This window comes from Saccostrea cucullata, unplaced genomic scaffold, assembly GCF_032062105.1.
Source record: "Saccostrea cucullata isolate Sc308-1 unplaced genomic scaffold, CSIRO_AGI_Scuc_v1 ctg11501, whole genome shotgun sequence".
Taxonomy (NCBI): domain Eukaryota; kingdom Metazoa; phylum Mollusca; class Bivalvia; order Ostreida; family Ostreidae; genus Saccostrea; species Saccostrea cuccullata.
This window is the reverse complement of record NW_026922770.1, coordinates 1-8,975: the sequence shown is the minus strand read 5'-3', so window position 1 is coordinate 8,975 and position 8,975 is coordinate 1. Positions and strand designations below refer to the sequence as shown.

At 36.5% G+C, this 8,975-nt stretch overlaps 1 long non-coding RNA gene across 1 annotated transcript; it reads right to left on the bottom strand.

Annotated features, from left to right (window-relative positions):
- Positions 1–1,185: 1,185 nt before the first annotated feature.
- On the bottom strand, positions 1,186–8,508 carry LOC134262415 (uncharacterized). The gene is made up of 2 exons (XR_009991007.1): positions 7,902–8,508; positions 1,186–3,671 (listed from the first exon to the last, which is right to left on the bottom strand). It is a non-coding gene; the product is annotated as an uncharacterized LOC134262415 (long non-coding RNA).
- Between the last annotated feature and the right edge of the window lie 467 nt (positions 8,509–8,975).

Here is an 8,975-nt window from a genome sequence, read left to right as displayed (position 1 = left end):
TGTAGGTGAGAACTTGAAGCTTCTTACATTCAAACTACAAAATAATTATTTTTAAGCCGGTGTTTGGTCTAAAGTTTAGAATTTATTACGTACATTCAATATATCTTTTTTTTTTTTATTTCAAGTCATAGATTTAATTGATACACATGGATTGAAAAGTACTTTGCTGAAATGACGTTTAACACATACCGGTTCACGTTCAATTTGTTAAACAGAACACGACATTAGTTACGCGTACGTGTAAAATCACTTCTAGGTTTACACGTACAAGTAGATGTACACGGTCAAATGCTTAATCTCTCTATTGTCAGATGTGTTTCATAGCGAGAAGTTGAACCTATCAAAGATCGAAATGAAACACTTCCTAATGGAGATAATGAACAGTGTTTAAGCTAAATGGCTCATTAAATAAAGCTGATCTGGAGCAGTGCAAATACGTACCATTGAAATTTCAGACAGCGTGCAATGGCGGAGTGAGCATCCCCTGGCGACCGGTCTCATCAGTAGTGTGCGTATTGTCATGAACAGGAAATTTAAAAAAAAAAACTGTAAACAAGATTGCAAAAAATTTGCTAAAAACTACACAGACAAAATGGATTAGGAATCAGGAAGACAACGTTTTGACGATGAAAACATATTCTAAAATAATTTTTTTAAAGATATATATCAGAAAATACGTCGTTTCATTTCAGCTCAGTCGTCTGGTAATTCTTGTATAACATTAACAGAAAGGTTAATATTGATCAGTCATCAGTACATGATTGATTGATTAATTGTATACTGTTTAACGTCCATCTCCAGAATATTTCACTGATATGGAGACGTCACCATTGCCGGTGAAGGGCTGCAAATTTAGGCCTATGCTCGGCACTTACGGCCTTTGAGCAGGGAGGGATCTTTATCGTGCTACACTTGCTGTGACACTGGGTCTCGGTTTATACGGTCTCATCCGAAGGACCGCTCCATTTAGTCGTCTTTTACGACAAGCAAGGGGGTATTGAGGACCTATTCTATCCCGGATCCCCACGGAGCATCATTACTTGATAAACTGAGTCTGTTATAAAAACCAGGCTTGACAAGATAATACTATGAATTATCAAGGTCTTCTGTTTCCAACGAAAGACCTTCTACTGATTCTGTTGTTTCTTTTCCACTATTATATTATTAGAGAAAACCACACATATATAAATTTCTTAAAGTTTAATGGCGAATAATGGCCATGGCAGCACTACAATTTTCAGGAAATTACATTTAGTTACTGGTTACAATCGTAACCAAGGTTACCGACCCAAATACATTGGGCGATTTTGGCAACCCAAATGGCAAATGGCAAATACATGTAAATGAAAATCATCATGAAATGGGCAAATACATTGGGTGATTTTGACAACCCAAATGGCAAATACATGTAAATGAAAATCATCATGAAGTAGGCAAATATACAAATGAATATGAAATAGGCAAATATACAAATGAAGCTGTTAAGCAACCTACTGGCAAATAATACATTGCAAATGTTTCATCCAGTGTGACACAAATAAGCAAATTGAAATTTCACACATATTGAAAATAATTATGTACAGTTGTAGCGAGCCCTGGGAACAGATGCTCACTAAATATAACCCTATTTAAGTTCAGCTAAAGATTGCATAGTCTTATTTCATTAGTTATACATACAAATCGGGAATCGTACGAAAATCAGTCACATGTAAGACAACAGTGAGCTCTGGGGCAAGATACTCACTACACATATTAATCACTATTCAAGTCCACCGACAGATTGTGGAAGGCATCTAGAGAATTGTAACTTCATTGGTGCAGGTACGGTAATAGTTGGTTACATCGACAGCCATCGGAGGTTACGGCCATGCAGTGCGCCATGACGAAGTTAGGTGTTGAACTACGAGATATACAAGGTTCACATATAAATCACTATTCAAGTCCACCGACAGATTGTGGAAGGCATCTAGAGAATTGTAACTTCATTGGTGCAGGTACGGTAATAGTTGGTTACATCAACAGCCATCGGAGGTTACAGCCATGCAGTGCGCCATGACGAAGTGAGGTGTTGAACTACGAGATGTACAAGGTTTACATATAAATCACTGTTCAAGTCCAACGACAGATTTTTGAACGCATCTAGAGAGTTGTAACTTCATTGGTGCGGGTACGGTAACAGTTGGTTACATCAACAGCCATCGGAGGTTACAGCCATGCAGTGCGCATGATGAAGTTAGGTGTTGAACTACAAGATGTACAAGGCTGAAAATAGAAAAAATTCAGGCAGCAGAAAATTGACACCAAACAGACGATTTATTTCATATATTCATACATTACATATAGGGTGTTGGTGGGTGGGAATTTTTTAACACAATATAAAATAAATAAACAAATTTTTATCTTGAGATGCAGGATATGTCTGCTCCCCTTCATTCTCTAACGGAAAAGGAAGTCCTAAGGATTCAACTAAAATACCCAAAGTTGAAAGAACGGGGAAATACTAATGACCCGATAACCCCGAATATGGGCCTCTCTAATAACGCGATTTAATTTTCAGCAATTAAATCGAATTATTAGAGAAAACCACACATATATAAATTTCTTAAAGTTTAATGGCGAATAATGGCCATGGCAGCACTACAATTTTCAGGAAATTACATTTAGTTACTGGTTACAATCGTAACCAAGGTTACCGACCCAAATACATTGGGCGATTTTGGCAACCCAAATGGCAAATGGCAAATACATGTAAATGAAAATCATCATGAAATGGGCAAATACATTGGGTGATTTTGACAACCCAAATGGCAAATACATGTAAATGAAAATCATCATGAAGTAGGCAAATATACAAATGAATATGAAATAGGCAAATATACAAATGAAGCTGTTAAGCAACCTACTGGCAAATAATACATTGCAAATGTTTCATCCAGTGTGACACAAATAAGCAAATTGAAATTTCACACATATTGAAAATAATTATGTACAGTTGTAGCGAGCCCTGGGAACAGATGCTCACTAAATATAACCCTATTTAAGTTCAGCTAAAGATTGCATAGTCTTATTTCATTAGTTATACATACAAATCGGGAATCGTACGAAAATCAGTCACATGTAAGACAACAGTGAGCTCTGGGGCAAGATACTCACTACACATATTAATCACTATTCAAGTCCACCGACAGATTGTGGAAGGCATCTAGAGAATTGTAACTTCATTGGTGCAGGTACGGTAATAGTTGGTTACATCGACAGCCATCGGAGGTTACGGCCATGCAGTGCGCCATGACGAAGTTAGGTGTTGAACTACGAGATATACAAGGTTCACATATAAATCACTATTCAAGTCCACCGACAGATTGTGGAAGGCATCTAGAGAATTGTAACTTCATTGGTGCAGGTACGGTAATAGTTGGTTACATCAACAGCCATCGGAGGTTACAGCCATGCAGTGCGCCATGACGAAGTGAGGTGTTGAACTACGAGATGTACAAGGTTTACATATAAATCACTGTTCAAGTCCAACGACAGATTTTTGAACGCATCTAGAGAGTTGTAACTTCATTGGTGCGGGTACGGTAACAGTTGGTTACATCAACAGCCATCGGAGGTTACAGCCATGCAGTGCGCATGATGAAGTTAGGTGTTGAACTACAAGATGTACAAGGCTGAAAATAGAAAAAATTCAGGCAGCAGAAAATTGACACCAAACAGACGATTTATTTCATATATTCATACATTACATATAGGGTGTTGGTGGGTGGGAATTTTTTAACACAATATAAAATAAATAAACAAATTTTTATCTTGAGATGCAGGATATGTCTGCTCCCCTTCATTCTCTAACGGAAAAGGAAGTCCTAAGGATTCAACTAAAATACCCAAAGTTGAAAGAACGGGGAAATACTAATGACCCGATAACCCCGAATATGGGCCTCTCTAATAACGCGATTTAATTTTCAGCAATTAAATCGAATTATTAGAGAAAACCACACATATATAAATTTCTTAAAGTTTAATGGCGAATAATGGCCATGGCAGCACTACAATTTTCAGGAAATTACATTTAGTTACTGGTTACAATCGTAACCAAGGTTACCGACCCAAATACATTGGGCGATTTTGGCAACCCAAATGGCAAATGGCAAATACATGTAAATGAAAATCATCATGAAATGGGCAAATACATTGGGTGATTTTGACAACCCAAATGGCAAATACATGTAAATGAAAATCATCATGAAGTAGGCAAATATACAAATGAATATGAAATAGGCAAATATACAAATGAAGCTGTTAAGCAACCTACTGGCAAATAATACATTGCAAATGTTTCATCCAGTGTGACACAAATAAGCAAATTGAAATTTCACACATATTGAAAATAATTATGTACAGTTGTAGCGAGCCCTGGGAACAGATGCTCACTAAATATAACCCTATTTAAGTTCAGCTAAAGATTGCGCGAATGGACACTATGTGTCCACCGCCACAATGGCGGTAGCTGAACGCTTATGATTAAACCCCCCGCCCCTCCTTTTTAAAGAATGGCAAAGCAAATAAATTAACATTGCATACCAAGACAAATGTGTATAAAACAATCACATCAGCTACATCTATTGTGTGTCTATTTTAGTGTGCTTTACATTATTTAGTCAGTGAAATAGAGTGCCATGGCCATTAAAGGCCACCCTTGACATTTTAAAAATTATGCAATGCTTTCTTCAAAGTTTCAACAAAAAATTTTTCATTGCCTTGCTCTAACAAGTGCACCCCATCCTCTTAAAGTAGAGTATGATCAACCAAAGTGAACTCTGGGCAACACATATATCCCCCTTGATGGGCCAACAACAAAGCTATAAACTCAAAACCCGACTTTAGTAAGAGCATGGTTGTCCCTAACATTATGCCAAATCAATCTAGGTAATATCTGAAACCAAATAATTTTCAATAATTGTTGTTTGGTAACAGAACTAAAATTGAATCAAAAGAATTATTTATGCTAAAATGCAAAACACATAATGGAATTTGACCAATGTCTTTGCCATTGCAATGTAGAACCAGATTATCATTGTGGGGGATCTTCATACCTTGACATTAATTTGATTTTTGGGAGATGTCACCATCTCATGCCGCCTTTTCCCTGCCACCAGATATTAGCTTTCAATGTGGATAACCCAAAATTGGACCCCCCTTTTTTCTAGCATAACCAAAACCATAAGTCTCTGTCGAGACTGTAGCTCTACTGGTTTATACTTAAAACAAAGGAAGAGAAAAGTAGCAGTTGATACTTGAAACTTTAAAACAGCAATAAATAGAAAAATGATCCTTGCCACTCATCAATATAAAAACCGATGCACAAAATCATGTATCCTACATGTAGCATAGTCCACCTGTGTGCCAAGTTATCTTGAAATAAGACCAAAACTGTAGGAGGAGTAGCATTTTGAAAGAATTTCACAGAAATTTCTATTCCTAGTAATCATGGCAGCACCAGTCGATGAAATCCCAAAATCATGCCATAATATTGAGGATCCAAAAATATGTACATGTAAACAAAAATGATCATATTTAAAATAAGATTTAGCATAAGGTATTAGAAAACCTATCAAGCTATACTGCTTGAGGTGTTTAAGAAGTAATACAAACAACTGAGTCTTTAGCCATCAATAAATTTGAGGTTTGTATTCTTATTTATCTCTTGTAAGCTTTTGATCCCCAACGACCTAATTCTTGATAAAATTGGCAATCTAGCATCTACAGAACTTTGCAGTCTTGACATGCCTACCACCATCTTTTTCATAACAACAAAGTCTCAAGTACCATCAAGTTTACATTTAAAGCTGGTACCTGATAGATATGTTCTTACCGTAGAATATGACAGATTATCTATTATCTATTTTTCATCAGGATGCCAAATCGGATGTGACCCACAAGATAATAAGACAAGCCTTGAACTATATAATGTTTGAACTGGACAAGCTAAAAAATGTTATGTCCCTGATTACTTTAGTACCAACCCATTCACTTGGCCTCTTAAAAAACAACCAATGATTCTTGAAGAAAGTGCCACAACTTAATTCTGAAATCCATGAACTATCAGTAAATAATTAAAGTTGATCATTGTCTACTCAGTCAATTTGTGGAAAGTAACAGCAGCCATTGAACAAATCTAAAAAAGTAAGCCACACTTCCAAGTCCTCCTTAACCACCACAGAAACCTTGATAAAGTGATGTGGTTTACAGACCCCATGCATGATGTCATAAATTATGCCTAGTGAATGCCCGGCCTAACGGAATGGCAAGCAAACAAAAATTCAACAAACCTGCAAGAGCCTTAAATTCCTTTAGGGTAGCCTTCTTTCCTGACATAAAACTGTTGATCAATTCTTTAAACTATTCTACTTATCAACTGGGTTTGTTAACATCATTTCAAACAAATCTAACTCAAAACCCAAAAAGGTCAGGGGAGTGGAAGGCCACACTGTTTTATCATCAGCTATTGAGGGGACACCTAACTGCTCGCATAGCCCCACAAAGAATGACATGAATTCCTACCTGCCCTACCAGGAAACCAAAATCATCTAAGTAATGCACAACAGATTTCTGACCAGACTGTTGCTTCAATATCCATTCCAAATATGATGAAAATTCCTCAAAAAGACTACAAGACACCACAAAATATTTATTTAAATCCTAAAAGCTCAAAGATCTGCCGGGTGAACATGAAGCAACCTAAATGCAGATTTGAGGTCCATTTTTCCCAATTCAAGGCCCCCTTACCCAACAAACTTAGTAACCTAACTGCATCATCTAATGAGGAGTAATTGACTGAGGAGAAAGATAGATCAATAAAGGAATTAACACTCAAGTTTTCCGGTTAAGATAAATAATGAATCAACTTAAATGATCCATCTTTTTTCGGTACTAAACCTACAGGTCAATTAAAGCCTAAGACTGGGAAAGGGTCTTGAATAGAATGGGCCAGTAACTCCTCCAGCATAATTTTAAAAACTTTTTTCAGAATTCCAAGCTCATTATCCCTAGCTGACTTTAAATTGAAACCAATAGTAACTACCCTTTAACCATGAATTTAGAAACCTTCATAAAACCCCTTTGGCAAAATTTCTGAACTCTTCCTATTATAATCAGTTTTGTAAATAAGCTGCATAAACTTCTACTTTAAATGGGGAATAACCTAGGTCCTGCAGATTGTGGTGCACTGGGAAATCATGCTCAAGGCTGGGGTGGTCTTGATGAAAGTCTCTGGTTCCTGTATTATAATGGGTACCTGTGACCTGAAAAATCTCTAGAAGCATATTGATATTTAGCAGACGGGCCTTTTTAAATGGATGAGGCCCGCTACAGTTCAAACATTTATGTAATTAGTGGCACTGCAATTCACACAAACCCTATAATTGTTATAGTCATAACATTTACACCCCCCCCCCCCCCCCGGGAAGGTTTTGCACCGGACCAATAAACGATGGTACCATGTACAGTAGCTAAAGCTCCTGATCAAATATTCATGAAACACTTGAATTTCTTGCAATTCTCATTTGAAATTGACCATTATAAAACTGCCACCTTATATCTGTTAGCCTATCTGCTAGCCCCTACACAAACAGCGTGGATTTATTTAAACAAGCCAAAAAAGAATTTCTGTAGGGTGTACTGTGGCATATACTGAAGAGAAAATAAAAAATGCATCAGTCCACTACTGTACATTTGTAATTTTAACTGTAACCCATTTCGATTCAATTACTACTTGACCATTAGAGACTGTTAGTGTTTGCTTATCAACCATCAGGACCGGATTGGACAGAAGCTGTCATAAATCAATGTATTCGTCCTCAAAATTTCCCCCAAACTACAGCATATACCATCGATCTCATTACCTGTTGTATCAACATGATTGGCTGTCTCTACATTGAAATCAGATTCATTGCTGGAACTAGTGGAAAAAGTAACCACACTTGCAGTAACCATGGTACCAATAATGACTGTACAGGGTATGTTTTCCTCTGACGAAACTTCTGTAGATTCGACTGATCCCACTTTTTGGTTTAGGCCCGCTCGTAGGTGCTGATTTCCGCTTCACCGGCTTGGCAGCGGGTTTAACTCTAGGCATTTTCTGAAACTACCGACTTTGGAATAAGAAATACAATATAGAAATAGGCCTAATAATAAAGTTATAATTATTATTATTTTTAATATTGACTCAGCGTTACGACTTCGACAATTTTTTGTAAATAAAATCATTATTATTATATTTTGCTCAAATATTGACTAAGCGTTACGACTTTTCTGTTTTATATTACGCATGTGGTTTTTCAAAATCGAAAAACATCCGAAAAGTCATGTAGGTAATGATGCAAATACACACGAAAATAAAGATTGCTAGAAACATTCTCCTTAAATTTCATGCATAACATGAATTTTTTAACACAATATAAAATAAATAAACAAATTTTTATGTTGAGATGCAGGATATGTCTGCTCCCCTTCATTTTCTAACGGAAAAGGAAGTTCTAAGGATTCAACTAAAATACCCAAAGTTGAAAGAACGGGGAAATACTAATGACCCGATAACCCCGAATATGGGCCTCTCTAATAACGCGATTTAATTTTCAGCAATTAAATCGAATTATTTTATTACCGATTTTGTGTGGAAGATTTCTCAAGAACGCCTCGACAGATTTTCATGAAACTTTCAGCAATGATTGCAAATCATCTGAACTCAAGGCGTTTTTATGATGTTGCTGACGTCACTTCCGGTCGCAAAATCAGCCAATTTTCTGTTTTTAAAGTGTTATTTTGTCCGAGAGTGTTCTAAAAAAAGTTTTGAAACTTTCAGGGATGATAGATTGTAACACATGCCATTCAATTTTGTATAAATTTTTCGTTGCCGTCACGTCTGTTGTAGACCGGAATTAGCTTAAAAGATGCAAATTTTTATTTTTCCCTTTTCC